A 20876-nucleotide genomic window follows, 5' to 3' on the forward strand; every position below is an offset into this window, starting at 1 on the left:
CCCCATTTTGGAAAGTAGACACCCCAAGCTATTTGCTGAGAGGCATGTCGAGTCCATGGAATATTTTATATTGTGACACAAGTTGCGGGAAAGAGACAAATTTTTTTTTTGGCACAAAGTTGTCACTAAATGATATATTGCTCAAACATGCCATGGGAATATGTGAAATTACACCCCAAAATACATTCTGTTGCTTCTCCTGAGTACGGGGATACCACATGTGTGAGACTTTTTGGGAGCCTAGCCGCGTATGGGACCCCGAAAACCAAGCACCGCCTTCAGGCTTTCTAAGGGCGTAAATTTTTGATTTCACTCTTCACTGCCTATCACAGTCTCGGAGGCCATGGAATGCCCAGGTAGCACAAAACCCCCCCAAATGACCCCATTTTGGAAAGTAGACACCCAAAGCTATTTGCTGAGCGGTATAGTGAGTATTTTGCAGACCTCACTTTTTGTCACAAAGTTTTGAAAATTAAAAAAAGAAAAAATAAAATTTTTTTTTTGTCTTTCTTCATTTTCAAAAACAAATGAGAGCTGCAAAATACTCACCATGCCTCTCAGCAAATAGCTTGGGGTGTCTACTTTCCAAAATGGGGTCATTTGGGGGGGGGGGGGTTTGTGCCACCTGGGCATTCCATGACCTCCGAAACTGTGATAGGCAGTGAAGAGTGAAATCAAAAATTTTCACCCTTAGAAATCCTGAAGGCAGTGATTGGTTTTCGGGGCCCCGTACGCGGCTAGGCTCTCAAAAAGTCCCACACATGTGGTATCCCCGTACTCAAGAGAAGCAGCAGAATGTATTTTGGGGTGCAATTCCACATATGCCCATGACCTGTGTGAGCAATATATCATTTAGTGACAACTTTGTGCAAAAAAAAAAAAATAAATAAATAAATTGTCACTTTCCCGCAACTTGTGTCAAAATATAAAATATTCCATGGACTCAACATGCCTCTCAACAAATAGCTTGGGGTGTCTACTTTCCAAAATGGGGTCATTTGGGGGGGGTTTGTGCCATCTGGGCATTTTATGGCCTTCAAAACTGTGATAGGTAGTGAGGAGTAAAATCAAAAATGTACGCCCTTAGAAATCCTGAAGGCAGTGATTGGTTTTCGGGGCCCCATATGCGGCTAGGGTCCCAAAAAGTCCCACACATGTGGTATCCCCATACTCAGGAGAAGCAGCTAAATGTATTTTGGGGTGCAATTTCACATATGCCCATGGCCTGTGTGAGCAATATATCATTTAGTGACAACTTTTTGTAATTTTTTTTTTTTTTTTTGTCATTATTCAATCACTTGGGACAAAAAAAATGAATATTCAATGGGCTCAACATGCCTCTCAGCAATTTCCTTGGGGTGTCTACTTTCCAAAATGGGGTCATTTGGGGGGGTTTTGTACTGCCCTGCCATTTTAGCACCTCAAGAAACGACATAGGCAGTCATAAATTAAAGGCTGTGTAAATTCCAGAAAATGTACCCTAGTTTGTAGGCGCTATAACTTTTGCGCAAACCAATAAATATACACTTATTGACATTTTTTTTACCAAAGACATGTGGCCAAATACATTTTGGCCTAAATGTATGACTAAAATTGAGTTTATTGGATTTTTTTTAGAACAAAAAGTAGAAAATATCATTTTTTTTCAAAATTTTCGGTCTTTTTCCATGTATAGCGCAAAAAATAAAAATGGCAGAGGTGATCAAATACCATCAAAAGAAAGCTCTATTTGTAGGAAGAAAAGGACGCAAATTTCGTTTGGGTACAGCATTGCATGACCGCGCAATTAGCAGTTAAAGCGACGCAGTGCCAAATTGGAAAAAGTGCTCTGGTCAGGAAGGGGGTAAATCCTTCCGGGGCTGAAGTGGTTAAATAAGGAACTTTGAAGCAAAATAAGGGTCAGTGCCCATCTGCAGCCTCACCATTGCCATCAATGCAGCCTGATTAATGCCCACCTGCAGCCTCACAAGTGCCATCAATGCAGCCCCAAGATATCCTTGCCAAATTTAATGAAAACCCTAAAAGAGTACGGTGAGATATCAAACTTTACGGTGAATCCGAGACTTTAATTTTCAATATACCAAAAAAGGAAGAACTTATACTCCAAAAAAACTTTCCATTTGTATGGGGTAAAAAAGAAATGAAGTACTTAGGGGTTAAGATAACTAAAACTAGTGTAAGCCTATATCAAGCAAATTTCCTCTCTCTATTGGACGAGATTAAAACAGAGCTAAATAGAATCATAACAGGACATTTATCTTGGGGGGGAAGAATTAATATTTTTAAAATGGTCACCCTCCCCAAAATTATCTACAAAATGCAGATGCTACCGATCCCACTCCCGTAGGTGTTTTTCAAAACACTACAAAAGTTATTTTTAAGATTTATATGGAGCAGGAAAAAAGCACAAATAAGTTTGACACAGTTAACTAAAGATAAGATAAGAGGAGGTTGGGGAGCACCAGATGTTAGGAATTATTATAATGCTGTAATATTGTTACGAATAGTAGAATGGGTAAAAGAAAATAGAGAAAAGAGATGGGTTAAGATGGAAAGCACAATAAGCACAGTGAATTTGGGTAAAATAATTTGGATTCCCCCACGATTTAGAAAGCTTGGCAACGGTACAAACAATATCACTAGAAATGCACTAAAAATATGGGACCAATTACATAGAAAGGAAAAATAGGAATACAACTCATCATTAATACCACTAACAAACACAGAATATATTATCCCCGGAATGGAAGTATGGTTCAGGAAATGGATAACACTAGCTAATGCACAACTGAAAGACATCACGGAGCAAGGTAAAATTTACACTTACCATGACTTAAAGGGTAAACGGGAGTGGAGATCGATAGATGAATGGCAGTATAACCAACTAAAACACTTCACAGAATCTTTGCCCCAGCCAATAAGAACTGAGGCAAATTTGTTCCCCTTAGAGAAAATCTGTGTTGACAAGGGAAAGAAGAGGGTGATTTCAAGGATATATAGAGCACTTATGGAGAGGACAGGGTCGGAGATACAATCGTATATTGAAAAATTGGGAAAATGAACTCGGAACATCCCTGAAAAAAGAGGAGATCAGACAAATATTGCGTTGGGTTTATGTTACCACAGTAAACAATAATATGATAGAAATAAACTACAAATGTATAGCTAGATGGCACATTACCCCAGATAAAGTACATAAATATCAAGATGAAAAGTCGCAATATTGCTGGCGAGGGTGCAAAGAAATTGGGACGACGTCCCACATATGGTGGCAATGCCCGGAAATTAAAAAATATTGGGATGAGATAAGGCAAATAATTGGGGAAATAACTAATATAATGCTCCCAGACGATCCGTGGGGCTGCCTTTTTCACGGGATAAATATGCCAACCAAACAATATCTGAGAACCTTACTGCCGCCACTTTTGAATGCAGCCAAAAGTCTTATACCTAGACATTGGAAGGAACTGAAAAGACCCACAATGAAGAACTGGTGTAACAAAGTAAATGAGATTCAAAACTTAGAGTATCTAAGGTTTAGTAATGGGGAAGGTTTGGAAGCTTACGAGGAAAAATGGCAGGAATGGGTTAAATACAAACTAACAATGAGATACGCCGAAGTCATAGGAGCATAGGGACGACAGCAGAGAGGAAATAAAAGAAAAATATTGGTAATTAATAAGAGGAACATAGAGGAGAAACCGAGAGAGAGGACCTGAAATGTGACTGGTAGATAGGGGGGCTGGTGGGGGGGGTGGCTGGACGGACAGGACTTGGCGTCGGTCTGCGGAAATAAATGTATTTATATATACTATATAAACTTTAAATATATAAGTAAATGGGGGTAAGGGGAACTTGCATAATAAAAAAAAAAAAAAAGAGCTACTATGATGTGATTTGAGCAGGGACTAGAATGAACTGGAAAGGGGAATCAAGCACCCCAAAAGAACTGAAGTAGCAAAAAAAAAAAAAAAAAATCACTGCTCCCGAAAAAACGGCCGTTTTTGAAACTTTTTTTTGCATTGATCCATGTCCCCTGGGGCACTTTTGATTTCTCCCATAGATTTTTAAAGGGTGTTCCACGGCATTCGAATTTGCCGCGAACACCCCAAATTGTTCGCTGTTCGGCGAACTTGCGAACAGCTGATGTTCGAGTCAAACGTGAGTTCGACTCGAACTCGAAGCTCATCCCTAGTCACAGTACATGTTGACATTCATGGTTCCCTCAATGAACTGTAGCTCCCCAGTGCCAGCAGCACTCATGCATCCTCAGACCATGACACTCCCACCACCATGCTTGACTGTAGGCAAGACACACTTGTCTTTGTACTCTTTACCTGGTTGCCGTCACACATGCTTGACACCATCTGAACCAAATACGTTTATCTTGGTCTCATCTGCCATAGGACATAGTTCCAGTAATCCATGCCCTTAGTCTGCTTGTCTTCAGCAAATTGTTTGCAGGCTTTCTTGTGCATCATCTTTAGAAATGCTTCCTTCTGGGATGACAGCCATGCAGACCAATTTGATGCAGTGTGTGGCGTATGGTCGGAGAACTGACAGGCTGACCCCCCACCCCTTCAACCTTTGCAGCAATGCTGGCAGCACTCATATGTCTATTTCCCCAAGACAACCTCTGGATATGGCACCGAGCATGTGCATTCAACTTCTTTGGTTGACCATGGCGAGGCCTGTTCTGAGTGGAACCAAACCGCTGTATGGTCTTGGTCACTGTGCTGCAGCTCAGTTTCAGGGTCTTGGCAATCTTCTTATAGCATAGGCCATCTTTATGTAGAGCAACAATTCTTTTTTTCAGATCCCAAGAGAGTTCTTTGCCATGAGGTGCCATGTTGAACTTACAGTGACCAGTATGAGAGAGTGACAGTGATAACACCAAATTTAACACACCTGCTCCCCATTCACACCTGAGACCTTGTAACACTATTGAGTCCCATGACACCGGGGAGGGAAAATGGCTAATTGGGCCCAATTTAGACATTTTCACTAAGGCCCCTTTCACACTGGGGCAGTGGGGGCGTCGGCGGTAAAACAGCGCTATTTTTACTGTCGTTTTTGCGGCTGTATTCGGCCGCTAGCGGTGCGGTTTTAACCCCCGCTGGTGGGCGAAAAAGGGTTAAAACCGCTCGCATAGCGCGGCTATAGCCGCGGTATTGCCGCGGTATAGCCGCGCTGCCCCATTGATTTCAATGAAAATGGTGAAATGGTGAAAATGGTGAATACACCGCTCCTTCACCACTCCAAAGATGCGGCTTGCAGGAGTTTTTTTCTCCTCCTGCCAGCGCACCGCCCGAGGGCTTTCACACTGAACAAACAGCAGCGGCTGTTTTGGGTCGGTTTGTAGGCGGTATTTTTAGCGCAATAACGCCTGCAAACCGCCCCAGTGTGAAAGGGATCTTAGGGGTGTACTCACTTTTTTTGCTAGCGGTTTAGACAATAATGGCTGTGTGTTGAGTTATTTTGAGGGTACAGCAAATTTACACTGTTATACAAGCTGTACACTCACTACCTTACATTGTAGCAAAGTGTAATTTCTTCAGTGTTTAGTGTAATATATATATATATATATATATATGTATATGTGTATATATATATATATATATATATATATGTGTGTATATATATATATATATATATATATATGTGTATATATATATATATATATATAATATATATATATATATACTCTGCATCCAGTGTAGCCTATATCTACAGTGCATTCTGTGATGTACTGTTTCTAATACACTTCAGTCAGTGTACACAGAATCTAATACAGTGTGTACAGTGTCTACTACACTTCTGGTGGTGTACACAGTTTAAAATACAGTGCAGCCATTGTACAGTTGCTAATACAGTGCAGGCGGTGTACACAGTATTTAATACAGTGTGTACAGTTTCTACTACACTTCTGGTGGTGTACACAGTACACAATACAGTGCAGCCATAGTACACTTGCTAATACAGTACAGACGGTGCACACAGTATCTAATACAGTGTGTACAGTTTCTACTACACTTCTGGTGGTGTACAGAGTACACAATACAGTGCAGCCATAGTACAGTTGCTAATACAGTGCAGGCGGTGTACACAGTGGGGTTTATTTACTAAAGGCAAATCCACTTTGCACTGCAAGTGCACTTGGAAGTAAAGTCACTGAAGATCCGAGGGGGATATGCAAGGAATATAAAAAACAGCATTTTAGCCTGCACATGATTGGATGATAAAATCAGCAGAGCTTCCACTCACTTCAGATCTACCCCTTAGATTTAGAGCGGCTGCACTTCCAAGTGTACTTGCAGTGCAAAGTCGATTTACCTTTCGTAAATAACCCCCAGTATCTAATACCGTATAGTGTGGTGATGCAAAACAAAATATACATCATGTCCGGAAGGCCACCAAGGAGAGGCAGATTCTCACAGGCCACTAAAAGAGGGCACTGCTGCTTGGTGCCCAAAAAAATAGTCCAAACACACACAACAAACCAAGTTTAGCGCTGTCCCCACTATACCTATTCCAGCGTCTACCCATGTAGTAGACGCTCATTCCCTGGTATTCTTGGACCTTGAACTGGGTAGTGATGGAGATGGCAACATCACATCCAAAACCCACTTCAAAGAAACTGCTGGCAACTCCTATTTGCATCAGAGGAGTTGCCACCACCCGAAATGGAAAGATAACATACTCTACAGTTAGTTCTGTAGGCTACGCAGGAATTGTAGTAGCACCAAAGATTATGATGATCAGGCAACCATATTGTCTAAAAAGTTTTTGGAAAAAGGATATGCAGATCATCACATTCAAAAGGCGAGAGACCAATATAGAGAAGGCATCCAGAACAAGATTATGACTACATCTGCAAAATAACAACATGACATTCTTTTTATTACAACATTCAATGATCAGCACTGGCTATAAAAAGAGCTGTCCAAAAGCACTGGCCAATTTTGGGGCAGGACAATACACTTGGAAAAATCCTCCCCAATAAACCTCAGGTAGTATTCCGACGTGCAAAAAATGTGAAAAGTTTAATTGTCCCAGTCGCCTTAAAGACAAACAAAGCTTGAAAATGCAAAACATCCCTCAATTCTTTAACATTACTGGATGTTATAGATGTAAAGGGATTAAATGCAGAGCGTGTAAATTTATCTCTCATGGCCATAAGTCATTTAGTTGTAAAGATGGCCGTACCTTCAACATTAAACAATTTATAAGTTGCAATACCCAGTTTGTTATCTATGGGTTGAGGTGCCCATGCAGGTACCTCTATGTAGGTAGAACGGTGCGTGCGATGAGGACCCGATTTGGTGAACACCATAGGTTCATAGAAAAAAAGGTTGAGAAGCATAGTGTGCCACATCACTTTAAGCATAAACATGATGGCAGCACTACAGGGTTGGAACTTTTTGGTATAGAATCCATACCTATGTCTATCCTGAAAGGTGAACGTTTTGCTCGTTTATGCAAACGTGAATCCTATTGGATTTTCACTCTAAACAGCATGGCACCAGAAGGGTTAAATGAAGAACTTGAAATAGGTACTCTCATATGAAATTACCCAATGAATAAGATATTCTATTTGACATTGTTTGGGCCTTCATTCAGGTGGTGTTGTGGATGGTAATTGAACCGCCGACCCTTTTTGCTGCCGGTTGAGAGTACTACCCACTACAACACTGTGCCGCCCTGAATACTTATTCAATTTATAAATCCTTCATATTCATTATTTTAAAAACTGTATTTTAACCACTTGTCAATAAAAACTTATGTATATGACAAAAAGCAAAAATAGTGGTGCTGAATCTATGCTCAGGTAAGTGTTTGATCACCCCAAAATGACATGTGACTAGATATGAGTATACATAGGAAAAAATAAAAATAAAACTAATGATAAAATATAAATAAATGAATAAATAAAATATTGAACAAACAAGGGGGAATGTACGGTGCGGAGTTTACGGCAGGAGGAGCGGCGTACTGACGTCACCGCAAACAACGCAAAGTCCCGGAAGCAACGGGCAGCTATCGAGAGCCGTCCGGCTCGAATTTAACAGACACGCTATTGTTTATTTTGGCTAAGTGTAAATGCATTTCTGTTTTTAGCTCAATAAATGTTATGGAATTACACTATGGAGGCCCTTTTTTATCCTTACATGGGGAACTATTGAATGGAACCACTCTGAGGAGTGGATGATCTGGGACAGATGGCTGCCAAATACAGAGACCCGTGGCTGGGGTAAAAGCCACATGCGAATTGGATCTCCTTAAAAAAGAGGGTTATAGATAGAAAGACTCTAGGCATGGGACTTTGGATTCACAATAGTATTAGACTACAAAAAGTAAATTTGATAGGGGTATTTTATTAGAAGATTATAAAAGACAATGGACACACATAGATTATTTAAAAGCAATTCAGGCTAGATGTAAACCCTAGTAATAATACACCGTATGGATCCTATCCTGCAAATTTGTATAGCATAAAGAGGGTTATCAGTGTACATATATATCACTTAGTCCATATATAGGAGAAATACTTCCCCTGGGTATTGAACAGTAGACAGGTACATAGTTGTAGCAAACAAAATGCAGCAGGTTTGATAATCCACGGTGAGATATTCTCTAGTTGCTCTACATGTTTCGCGTTATGCAGAACGCTTCCTCAGGAGCTAGAGATGCTAAAGTTTAAAATACATAAAAGAAACAACAACAAAAACAGAGAATCAAAAGACATGAATATATTAAACACAATACAAAAAGGGTATAAAGGGTTTTTTGAGGGTCTCAATGTATAAATATTTTTTAAAAGAAGATTTAAAGCAGTAGAGCCGAGGACAAAAGGGGAAGGAAGTGGCCTCACTATATGGATGCATTTTTGTCTTTTTGATTGAACAGTTTCACTATTTTATTTTTTTATTTCACTTGTCACTGGGTGGATTTGCATTTATTCATTATTTATCTTTTATTGTTTGTTCAATATTTTATTTATTCATTTATTTACATTTTCTCTTTAGTTTTATTTTTATTTTTTCCTATGTATACTCATATCTAGTCACATGTCATTTTGGGGTGATCAAACACTTACCTGAGCATAGATTCAGCACCACTATTTTTGCTTTTTGTCATATACATAAGTTTTTATTGACAAGTGGTTAAAATACAGTTTTTTATTTTGATTTCTTTTAAAGTGGCAGCTTCCAGATAGATTGTGTGTCCCGAGGCGCAGTGGTGGTATTTTTGAGTGGTGGCAAGTTTTTTCTTGAAATTACCAACAGGAATTGATATTCAATATTTTAGTTTTAGACTTTCGTTTTGTATGAATCAGATTATAATGTTATCAGATAGGGGTCCATTTTAGTATGGGAACCCACCATATACTTTATAGCGTAATATAACTTTATTTCTTCACCACCTAAAAACCATATAATATAATACAATTAATTTCTACATTGGATATGCCATGACGACTTGCATCTTTATCGATATGATGTTGTATTATGTATATTGTATATCATTTATTTATGTATTTTGATATGTATGATTATGCCCTTGCAGCGTGATTTTCTGTTGTTGATGATATTAACTAATATATAGTGTATATTATATAGTATATTTTATAGTACTGTTCACATAAGTACTTTTTAAATAAGTTTTAATTACATATGACAAGAATTCTTTTTATTTAGATTTACATTAAAGATAGTGCTAATTGGGGCGTGGCCTGACACAGCATGGAGTAGGACGCTTTTCTTGAGAGCTCTGTCTATTACTCCTGTATCTTACCCATCCTGTACTCTCTGTGCTGCTAGGCTAGCTGGCTTACATCCCTGAAGCTCTGGCTACACCCTGGGCTCCTTCTTGAACTGACTGGACACACGGCGGCCCAAACGGAGCGGCGATCTCCAGCACGGCGGCCGAATTTAGTCAAGACCGCGGCTTCGGCCTACACCTGGAGGACGCAGCCATCTTGGTCCTCCGATCCTCCGGGCCCTGACTTGAGATACCGGCCAAATAAAGGTACCCGGTTACTGGACAATCCCTCCGGGGAGAGGGGCAACATAAATATAGCTCATTTGGCCAGAGGGGACCCCGAGAGAGCCGACGATTACACCCGGTCCGGATTGCGGCCTAGGCTTACATGAGGTGGACGGCGGCCATCTTGGCACACCTGTCTTTCCTGCCTGTGTTCTGTACATAAGCTGCAGCCCTGGTGTCTCCCTCCTGACAGCCTCCACTGGGATCCCCTATACCCTGATGGACACAACCCCATATTGCCATCAGTTAAAGAGGTGGGGAGGGATTGCACGCACCTGCTTTGCAAAATAACGTATATCCTTAAACTCTGAGGACTACAGGGCCTGGGACAGTACTTGTCTTTAACCAACCAGCAAGTCCGGTTGTTACATTAAGCTTGGAGGTACTCTGGGTCCCACCTGGGACCTTCGCAAAATGTCACCAACTAAGGCACAAAAAGCAGCGGCTGCAAAACTAGATCAGTACCGCCGTCTAGAAAAAGAAGACATGGAGGAGGAGGGAACAACTGAGAAAGCTGGAGCGGGAGAACGAACTGCAGGTGATACTGACAAACTCCTTGAAGCAATCACCTTCTGCAGAACCTCTCTCACAGCACAAATTGAGGAGGTCAAGATGGATATTTCCCTTATCAGACAGGACTTCCAAAAGCTCTGGGAAAGAGTGAAAGAAACTGAAACCAGGCTGGGCGAGGTAGAGGATGCTATTCCACCCTTACAAACATCCTCAGACCGCGTGCAAAGGCAAATACAGCAACTCCTTCTAAAGCAAGATGATATGGAGAACAGGCTGAGAAGATGTAATATACGCCTGATAGGCCTGCCGGAAGGGTCGGAGGGTAAGGACACTTCCACTTTTTTGGAACAACTACTGATCAATACTTATGGAAGAGAAGTTTTTTCCCCCATGTTTGCGGTAGAGCGAGCACATCGCATGCCAGCAAGACCTCCTCCACAAGGAGCTCCCCCCCGCACGTTCATAGCTAAACTCCTCAACTATAAGGATTGGGACACTGCTTTGAGAATGGCAAGAGAGAAGGGTAATATCCCAGTTGGGAATGTTAAGGTGGCCATTTTCCCAGACTTCTCGGCAGAGGTACAGCGCCGTCGTCAGAGCTTTACGGAGGCCAAACGTAAACTAAGAAGTCTGCAATACAAGTACTCCATGCTTTTCCCAGCCCGTCTTAGGGTGGAGCATGAAGGGCGTGCGGTTTTCTTCGAAGACCCAGAGGAGGTAATCTCGTGGTTGGAACGACGAGTTAACCCTCAACAAGCTGATTGAGTCCCATTGATAATGCGTTTGAGACCAGGAAATGTCTCCAACCAGTGCAAGTTTAAAGCACAAATCCTGATTACTTACAGCACAAGAGTCAAATTACCCTCCGGGGCTCCGGAGTGAGAAGAAGTCCTACAGCCAACATGCATCGTGCAGCGAGACTTTACCCCACACAGTTCTGGGAAGCAGCACCATGTACATTGGAACTTTATCCGGAACTTAATAGTTGCAGCTAAATGGAAACAAGAAGATCGAGAGACCGTACTGTATGTTTTACAAGTGATATGGTTGATATTTTTTATTTTATTTAGTGTCCGGAGACGGAACCAATTGTTCTACATTCCACTGCTTACAAGGAAGTTAGAATGTTTCCCAGATAACAATCAGTTTAGGGATTATGCCCACACAAGTTTGGGTTGGTGTAGGGCAGGGAGGGGGGAGGAGGTTCAAATGTTTTTGGTTCGGTTAAATTTGAATGTGCATACTTATAGTAGAAAACAGGTAACGCTACATGTGCCAGATCTATGGGAAAGTACATATGTGCCATATTACAGGTGTTGGAGTCAGATATCTCTGCAAGTTAAGAATCTGTATGCCTTATACAGAAAGAGCAAATTGTTTTATATAAATGCTATATTCATGGTTAAAAAGTTTGGCCTATGGCATCTTTGAAATTTCTAACATGGAATGTGAGGGGCCTGAGTGAGAAATTTAAGCGCGCAGCAGTCTTCACTTTCCTGAAGAAGCAACATGCTGATATAATAGCACTAGTGGAAACACATATAGAGGGAAGTGTTCAGATGGCGCTCCGCAGACCATGGGTTGGTTGGGCGTACCGCTCTACCCACACATCATACTCTAGGGGAGTTTCGGTAGTAATAGCTAAATCAGTACATTTTGAATTATGCGAGCTAACTACCGACCCGAATGGCCGTTATGTATTTATTCATGCCAAAGTATATGGAGAGCCCTTGCTTATAATGGCTTTTTATATACCACCTCCATTTAATGTATCCATGGTCAAGGAAGGTATATCATATATGACCCGTCATCCAAATATAGCAGCGGTCTGGCTAGGGGATTTTAATGTTACTTTGAACCCGGCTCTAGACAGGCTGCAGTTAACATCAACGGCTCCCAGTACTCCCACCGAAACTAGATTCTCCAAGCTTATCTCCACCTTCCATCTGATAGATACATGGAGACATAAATTCCCACTGGTTAAGTCATATTCATGTTTCTCGCCATCTCTGGGCTCTATGTCCCGTATAGACTTTATACTTATCTCCCGCAGACTGACCCCAAGATTATCGGAGGTAATGTTCTGCCCTAGAGTACTTTCGGACCATAGTCCTTATTGGATTACATTAAGTATTCCAGTGGCAAAACCACCACGAGCGTGGCATCTGAATCCATTCTGGCTATCTCTTCTACCAGAAGATGATGAGCTCATAGACAAATGGAAATTGTACTTTATTGAAAATGAGGAGTCAGCATCACCACCCGCTGTCTGGGACTCTTTTAAGATATTTGCTAGACATACATTGATAACTGCGATTAATAAAATCAAGATGGACTCTTCTAGTGCCCTCGGTAAGGCGCTGGAGGACTTGTCCTCTGCAGAAAGAGAGTATGCCAACACCTCGACATCAGTAAATGTAGATCAACTTAAACTACAGACTAGAGTGGTTAATCAGTTACAGTACCAGAAAGCCAAACAAAAAATGTTTTTTTCTAAACAGAAAATGTTTGAACATGGGGAAAAGGCAGGCAAGTTACTTGCATACCTGGTCCACAGCGAAGATAGACCCCCAGTGGTAATCACACTGCATGGCCCCGGAGCACAAAAAGTCACAGACCCACCTACAGTAACCTCAATGTTTAGGGACTTCTTCGCAGACTTATACACAACGACAGCCCCCACTGAGACCCATCACATGTCTCTTTTTCTTGAAAAGGTGTCCTTCCCACAGCTAACAGAAGAACAAGTAGAACTATTGGAAGCACCACTTACTTTAGACGAAATATCAACTGCCATGGCTAGCTTTGCTAGGTCCAAATCCCCTGGTTCAGATGGACTTCCAATAGAGTTCTATTCCCAATTCAGCGAAATACTAACCCCTAAACTATTAAAATTGTATAATTACCTATTTGAAACTGGGACTTTACCTCCATCTATGACAGAGGCTACAATAGTCCTCATCCCTAAACCCGGTAAGGATCTGGGGTTTCCAGAATCTTATCGGCCGATATCACTCCTACAGGTTGATATCAAAATACTTGCCAAAGTTCTATCAATTAGGCTCAATCAGGTAATATTAACATTAATACACGCAGACCAGGCTGGTTTCATGCCTGGACGCAGCACCTCGTTTAATCTTAGGAAACTATACATTAACCTGCAAGCCACGCACCAGGAAGTTGGTACACGGGTTGTTGTGACCTTAGACACAGCGAAGGCCTTCGACTCGGTAGAGTGGAGGTATCTCTGGAGATGCTTGGAGGGCTATGGATTTGGCACAAAATTTATTAAATGGGTCCAACTTCTATACCAGGCACTCAGGGCCAGAGTGGTGGCTAATGGATGGTCGTCTCAGTTATTCGACCTCAGTAGAGGCACGAGACAGGGTTGCCCCCTATCCCCACTATTATATGCTCTGGCGGCAGAACCACTGGCAATATCCATCCGAGCAAACCCAGAGATTAGAGGAATTAAAATGGGCTCTCTGACTAAAAAAATTAGCATGTATGCAGATGACACACTATTGTACCTGGCAGACTCGGGCCCATCATTACGCAATGCACTCCACACGATAGAACAATTTGGAATATTTTCAGGTCTAAAAATTAATTGGGACAAATCCCAAATTCTGCCAATTGATAGTTTCCCACCCCCAGAATCCCAAACCAGGCTCCCACTTCAAAGAGTAGATGTCATTAAATACTTGGGGATTCATATAACCAGATCCCCTGCAGACTATATATCTCTGTATATAACTCCTCTCATTTCCCTAGTTAAAAATAAAATACGGGTCTGGTCCAAATTACCATTAGGAGTCTGGGGACGTATAAATTTAATCAAAATGATTCTACTACCCAAAATACTATATGTTTTATGGCACACCCCCGTTTATTTACCCTTAAAACATTTTAAATCTCTAGAGTCCCTCTTAAAGACATTTGTGTGGGGTAATAATAGGCATAAATTGGCATGGCAAGCCCTCAAAAATCCGACTGATCTAGGCGGTACTGCTCTACCCGATTTTAATCTATACTACATTGCAGCACAGCTATCACAGCTTTTTCATCTAGACAAATCCGACAGTGAGAGATTTCTTACGCTCATATGTCCTAAATGGGCGCAGTGCACCAAAGACCTGATATATGCAATAGTGGCAGACATGGGAGGAATGGAACTAGGAGACAGAAGACACACCATACTATACCAATACAGCAAAATATGGAATTTAGCAGCCTCTAGACTTGACATCTCACAGTTTAACGACTATACGCTGTTATGGCATAACAAAAATCTTCAAGAGTTCAATAAAATACAGGACACATCTATATGGTCCACACAGGGAATATTTTACCTGCATCATATATTAAAAGATGGACAACTTAAAACCTTTGACTTACTTAAAGAAGAATTTACAATACAGGACCAGATGTTCTATAGATTCTTACAAATCCGTCATGCAACACAATCACAATTCCCTGACTCCTGCCCTAGTTCTGCACCTAATGTACTCATTGCCATAATTAAGAGCACAGACTCTCAAAAACTGATCTCGGCTTTCTACAACTTGCTATTAACCCCTGTAGCTGCTAAAATAGCATATGGCCTTAAACCAAGATGGGAGAGGGATGTGGGACCGGTGGAGGATGAGGAGTGGGGGGAGGCATTGGAGGCCTGTAAAACTGTATCCCCTAAACTATCAGATCATTTGACGCAGCTCTATATTCTACACAGGGCATACCTCACACCCCTCAGAGTGGCAAGATACAAACACACACAAACCACCACATGTCAGATGTGTGGGAGAGAGACAGGTACCTTTTTCCATCTTATATGGGCATGCCCTAAGATGAAAGGCTTCTGGGAACAAATTGTGACATTTCTACACGACACAATGGGTTCACCTCTAGCCCTAGACCCCAAACAGTGCCTCTGGAGTATAGTTCCAGATACAACCGATAAATACACTAAAACCTTTTTACACGAAACACTCTTTGCAGCAAGAAAGGTTATTGCCAAAAAGTGGATGAGACAAGAGACCCCCAAAATAGTGGAATGGAAGGTGGAGATAAATAATACATTACCATACAAGAAATGTATATATATTAATAGAGGCTGCCCAGCAAAGTACAACAAGATCTGGGATAGATGGCTTCAGGAATCTTCTACCTGTGTCTAATATAATAGTATGACCGTAAAGTGATAAAATAGGTATAAGCATGGATGGACAGTATTAAAAACCAAATATGTACACCTTGAATGTCAAGATACGCCAGATATGTTTGAATTCAATGTTATATATTTTTATCTCAACGATAATAATTGTAACACTGTAATAGTGTCAGCATGACAACGTAACCTTTATTTTTTTCTTTTTGTATGCACTAAATATTCAATAAAACTTTGTTTGATAAAAAAAAAGATAGTGCTAATTCTCTATGTTTATTTGTACTAAACACCATTTTAGGATGCTGTTGCTATCTAACACCCTCCATCTTGTAGATACCTCTTGCTGTGTACTCCGTGCTCCTTGGTTTATAGATAGGAAGGGTGGGGGGTTTGAGAATATCTTATCACTAGAGGAGATGAGGGTGTTACCTGAAGAAGGAGGCCACGCCTCCAAAACATGTTGTCCTAGCAATTGCATGAAGCTTGCAAGAGGAGTCAGCTGCATCACTGTGCATCCCCTCCCCGGCCATGAGTGACGTCAGACAGCACCGGATGGTCCGTGCGAGTGCTTTGGATGGTGTGTGTTACAAGGAAGCAGGCGGTCTGTGCTTACTGAAATACTTTACCATGCTGCTAGTTGCTGTGTGCTACCTGATCCCTACAGACCAGAAGAGGAGGCTATTATGGAGATGTTTATGCCATTTAACGCTGGATGCTTGTGAGTGCAACCCTCATTTTTTATACACTTATCTTCATCTATTAAATGATAACACACTAGGGCTGGCGTGCACTCTCTCTTGTCTTTATATATTTTCACTAAAAGAGGGCAAGCAGCTTCTGTGTCTACAGTCAACAGTGCTGGTCATGGACATGGTGCATCCTCTGCAGGTGGCCGTGGGGCACACTTGTCCTTTTTGTCTGCTGCTGGCCCTGTTATTGAACCACAACATGCAGAAGAGTTGGTGAAGTGGCTAACACAGCCATCCTCATTCTCCTCATCCTCTGTCACCCAGGCTCAGAGTAGTTTTCCTTCCAATGCAGCTGCCAAAGCAGCTTATTCCACCAGCTCCTTGTCCACAGTCACTTCTTCCATAGTCCCACCATCATGCAAGGAGGAGTCCCCAGAATTATTCAACCACAGTGTTGGGCACATGCTGCTGGAGGATGCGCAACGATTTGAAGGCTCCGATGTTGGTTCCCAGGTTGACGAAAGGAGTAACATGAGCCTAGAGAGAGGGGGTGCCCAAGAAGGACAAGAAACTAGCAGTCAATTTCCCCCCAGCTGCAGTATACTGCCAAGTTTGCTCCAGGGATGAGGAGGGAGGGAATGATGAGGTCACTAACTGTACTTGGATGCCTGAGAGAAGAGAGGAGGAGGAGGAGGCACAATTCCAATGAAGCAGGATGTCCTCCAGGGGGGAGCTTAAGGGAAGCCACCCTATTGCATCACACCGCAGAGCACCTGATGGTGCAGGTTGCTTGATCTGGGCCTTTTTTGACACGTGTGCAGCAGATCGCACAGTTGCTGTTTGCAACCTATGTCTGAAGTGGATCAAGCATGGCCAAAATAGCAGCCACTTGGGCACCACATGCTTGACCAGACATATGAGGACCTGCCATGCAGCCCGTTGGCAACAGCACTTAAAAGACCAACATCAAAGAAAAAGGTGGACTACTCCTTGCTCCTCATCTGGGATCTCCAACCCTACTATACCTTCAGTCCTCTCAAAAACCTGCAGTGAGAGGAATGAAGGTATAGCAAGTACTTGCAGCCAATCTGCTAACAGTACAACACCATCTGATTTTAGCAGGCAAATTTCCCTACCCCAGTTGCTGAACCGTAAAAAGAAATTTGGTGCCAGCCATCCACATGCTCAGCATCTAAATGCTAGCCTGGCCAAATTGCTAGCACTGCAACTGCTTCCTTTTCAGCTGGTAGACTCTGCCCCTTCCGTGAATTTATGGAATGTGCTGTACCTCAGTGGCAGGTTCCAAAAGGCTATTTCTTTTCACGGAAGGCCATTCCGGCTCTTTACCGGCATGTGGAAGGCAATGTTTTGGCCTCATTGAACAGGGCGGTCAGCAGTAAGGTTTACGGTGCACTGGGTAACTCTGCTGGTAGCTGGGAATGATGCAGGACAGGGTTCAGTGTTGTTAGAGCTTGTTTTGCCACCATACCTCCGAAATGCTAGTGGTGATTCTGCCCCAGCTCTCTCCTCCACCCCCTCCTCTTCTTCTTCTTCCTCTATGGCCTCTTCTGCAAATTTGTCCTCTGAACCAACGGTGCTCCGTAAGCATTCAAGGGGCTACGCAAGCAGTCAGGCTAAAATATGCCATTGTGTGCTTGAGTTGGTCTACTTAGGGGACAGGAGCCACACTGGGGCAGAGATTCTGCCAGCTCTGCAGGGGCAGGCTCAGGGGTGGTTTACGCCATACCAGCTTCAGCCAGGAATGGTTGTATGCGACAATGACACCAACCTCCTCTCTGCTCTCCGACAGGGACAATTGACCCATGTTCCATGTTTGGCACACATCCTGAATTTGGTGGTGCAGCGGTTCTTGAGCAGGTACCCGTGCTTACAGGATCTCCTGAGGCAGGCCAAAAAAGTCTGTGGCCATTTCCGCTGGTCATACAATGCCAGTGCTCAGCTGGCTGACATTCAAAGGGAATGCAACCTGCCCACTAACCGCCTCATTTGTGACATGCCCACCAGCAGAAACTCAATGCTGCTTTGTGTGCAGCGACTGCACACAAAGCAGAGGGCCATCAATGAGTACCTGTGCGAGTATGGCACCAGGTCATGGTCAGGGGAGCTTGGCATCTTTTTTCCACGCCAGTGGCTACTAATCAAGGATGCATGCACTGTCCTGTCACCAATTGAGGAGGCCACAAGGATGGTGAGCAGTGACAATGCATGCATCAGTGACACTGTCCCTCTAGTCTACCTGTTGGAGCACATGCTTCGTGGAATCATGGACAGGGCACTTGAGGCAGAACAGCGGGAGGAAGAGGAGGACTTCCTTACCTCACGAGGCCCCCTTCATCCAGAATGCATTCCTGCGGGCCCGCCAGACACACAGAAAGAAGAGGAGGAGGATTGTGTCAGCATGGATGTAGAGGATAACACTCAGCAGCAGTCTTCAAGGGATGGTTTTCAGTCCCCAGAAACCCAAGGAGTTGTACGTGGCTGGAAGGAGGTAGTTACGGATCATGTGAGCCTTAGTGACCCAGAGGACTCAGAATCGAATGCCTCTTCAAACTTACACTGCATGGCCTTCCTGATTCTGTAAAGCCTGCGAAAGGATCCTAGAATTCGTGGTATCAAGGAGAGGGATCATTACTGGTTGGCACTTGATCCACATTACAAGGGTAAGGTTGCATAACTCATCCTACCTTCGCAGAGGGAGCAGAGGATGAAACATCTTCAGGAGACTTTGAAGAAAGGTGGGAGGTTACAAGTTCCTGGTGCTGAGGCTTCGTTCAGTCAGAGGAAGAGCGGTGGAGAAGGTGGCCAGCTGACTGATGCCTTTAAACAATTTTTCAGTTCTCAGCGCCAAGGTCTGATCGGTTCAAGCAACCATCGCCAGCGTCTGCATTACATGGTGCAGAAATATCTAGGGACAAGAGCAGACTTGGAGACCTTTCCAACAGAGCATCCGCAGGGTTACTGGGTCTTGAGGATAAAGCACTGGCCAGAATTTGCTCAATATGCAATTGAGCTACTGGCCTGTCCTGCATCCAGCATGCTTTCTGAACACACATTCAGTGCTGCTGGAGGGTTTGTATTGAATCAAAGAGTGCGCCTGTCCACAGACTCCGTTGCTAGGCTCACATACATAAAAATGAATCAGCCTTGGATCAACAGCAATCAAGCACCTGCTGCTGATGTAACTGATTGAATTTGCTATGGAAGATTGCCTATGCTGACTATCCTATTCCACTTCAATCTTGATGATGCTAGCTTCCAACAATATTTTTGGTTTAGGGCACCACTACCACCACCCAAGGTACAATTTTTAATGTAATGACAATTTTTCATCTAATATTTCACAACAGGGCCCATTTCTGCACCCAACAAGAGTATCTGTGAGGGGTTACAGTGTTGTGGCACCACCACCCAAGGCCCAATTTTACTGCCTCTGTTTAACAGGGGCATGTAATTACAATTTTTTTTATCAATAGATTTTTATTGAATTTTTCAGGTTACATATTATGCAATCATATAAATGAGAGTGCATTAGACTGTATGTATAATGACATATTACTCAAACATTACTCAAACATGAGTTGATAAAAGGTGTGTCTAAACAGTGTGTGTGGATTCCAGTTTAAAATAAGTAATACAAAGAGAACAACAGGTAGTCAAACATTGTCATATCAAGATGTATAACTGATAAGGGGAGAGGGTAGGATGGGGTAAGGGTGAGAGTGTGGGGATATGGGGGAAAGGGAAGGAGGGTAAGGGAGAAGAGAGCAGCAGTATTTTGTTGGAGTGAGAGATATGACTATCAGTTGTTATTTTTCTTTGTGTACCAAATGTACCAAGGATTCCATAGGTCTAGTGTTTTAGGATGCGTGTGTTTCCCTCGTGAAAGGATAGTTTCATATGTAAAATGTGTTTGTACTGACATGGACATTCATTGTACTGTTCATTTAAGCACAAGAGAATCCATTTTGTTCTCACTGTTGAAATGTGTTCTGTAACCTTCACCTAACACACAGACACCTCTCCTACTAAACGCTCTCTACTCCCCCCTCCCTTTTCAAGGTTTTACTTTTGCAATTGTTCTATTCGCTAGTTTTTAATAATATATTTCTATTTGTTAGCTTTTAATAACATATTGCTATTTGTTACTTTTTAATAACATCTCACACCACCCCTTTCTTATCTATGTATAAAATAACATGTAATAATACATTTTTCACCGAACGGACATTTTAAACACAGTGATTGAGTCCTGTGAATCTGTTCCTGCAGCTGCAGTATTAACTTTGTTTTAGAGTCCCAATCAGAAATCAGTCATATCAGTCTTGGCGAGTCATAACAGGAGTTTGGCAGAGTCTCCAGAAGGAACCGCGCTTCGATCGGGATCATCGGGAAACGCAGACCTCAAATGCCGGCTAGGTAAGCTGCCCTTAAGCTTGCTA

The sequence above is a fragment of the Aquarana catesbeiana genome, linkage group LG01 (assembly GCF_042186555.1).
Source record: "Aquarana catesbeiana isolate 2022-GZ linkage group LG01, ASM4218655v1, whole genome shotgun sequence".
Lineage (NCBI taxonomy): Eukaryota > Metazoa > Chordata > Amphibia > Anura > Ranidae > Aquarana > Aquarana catesbeiana.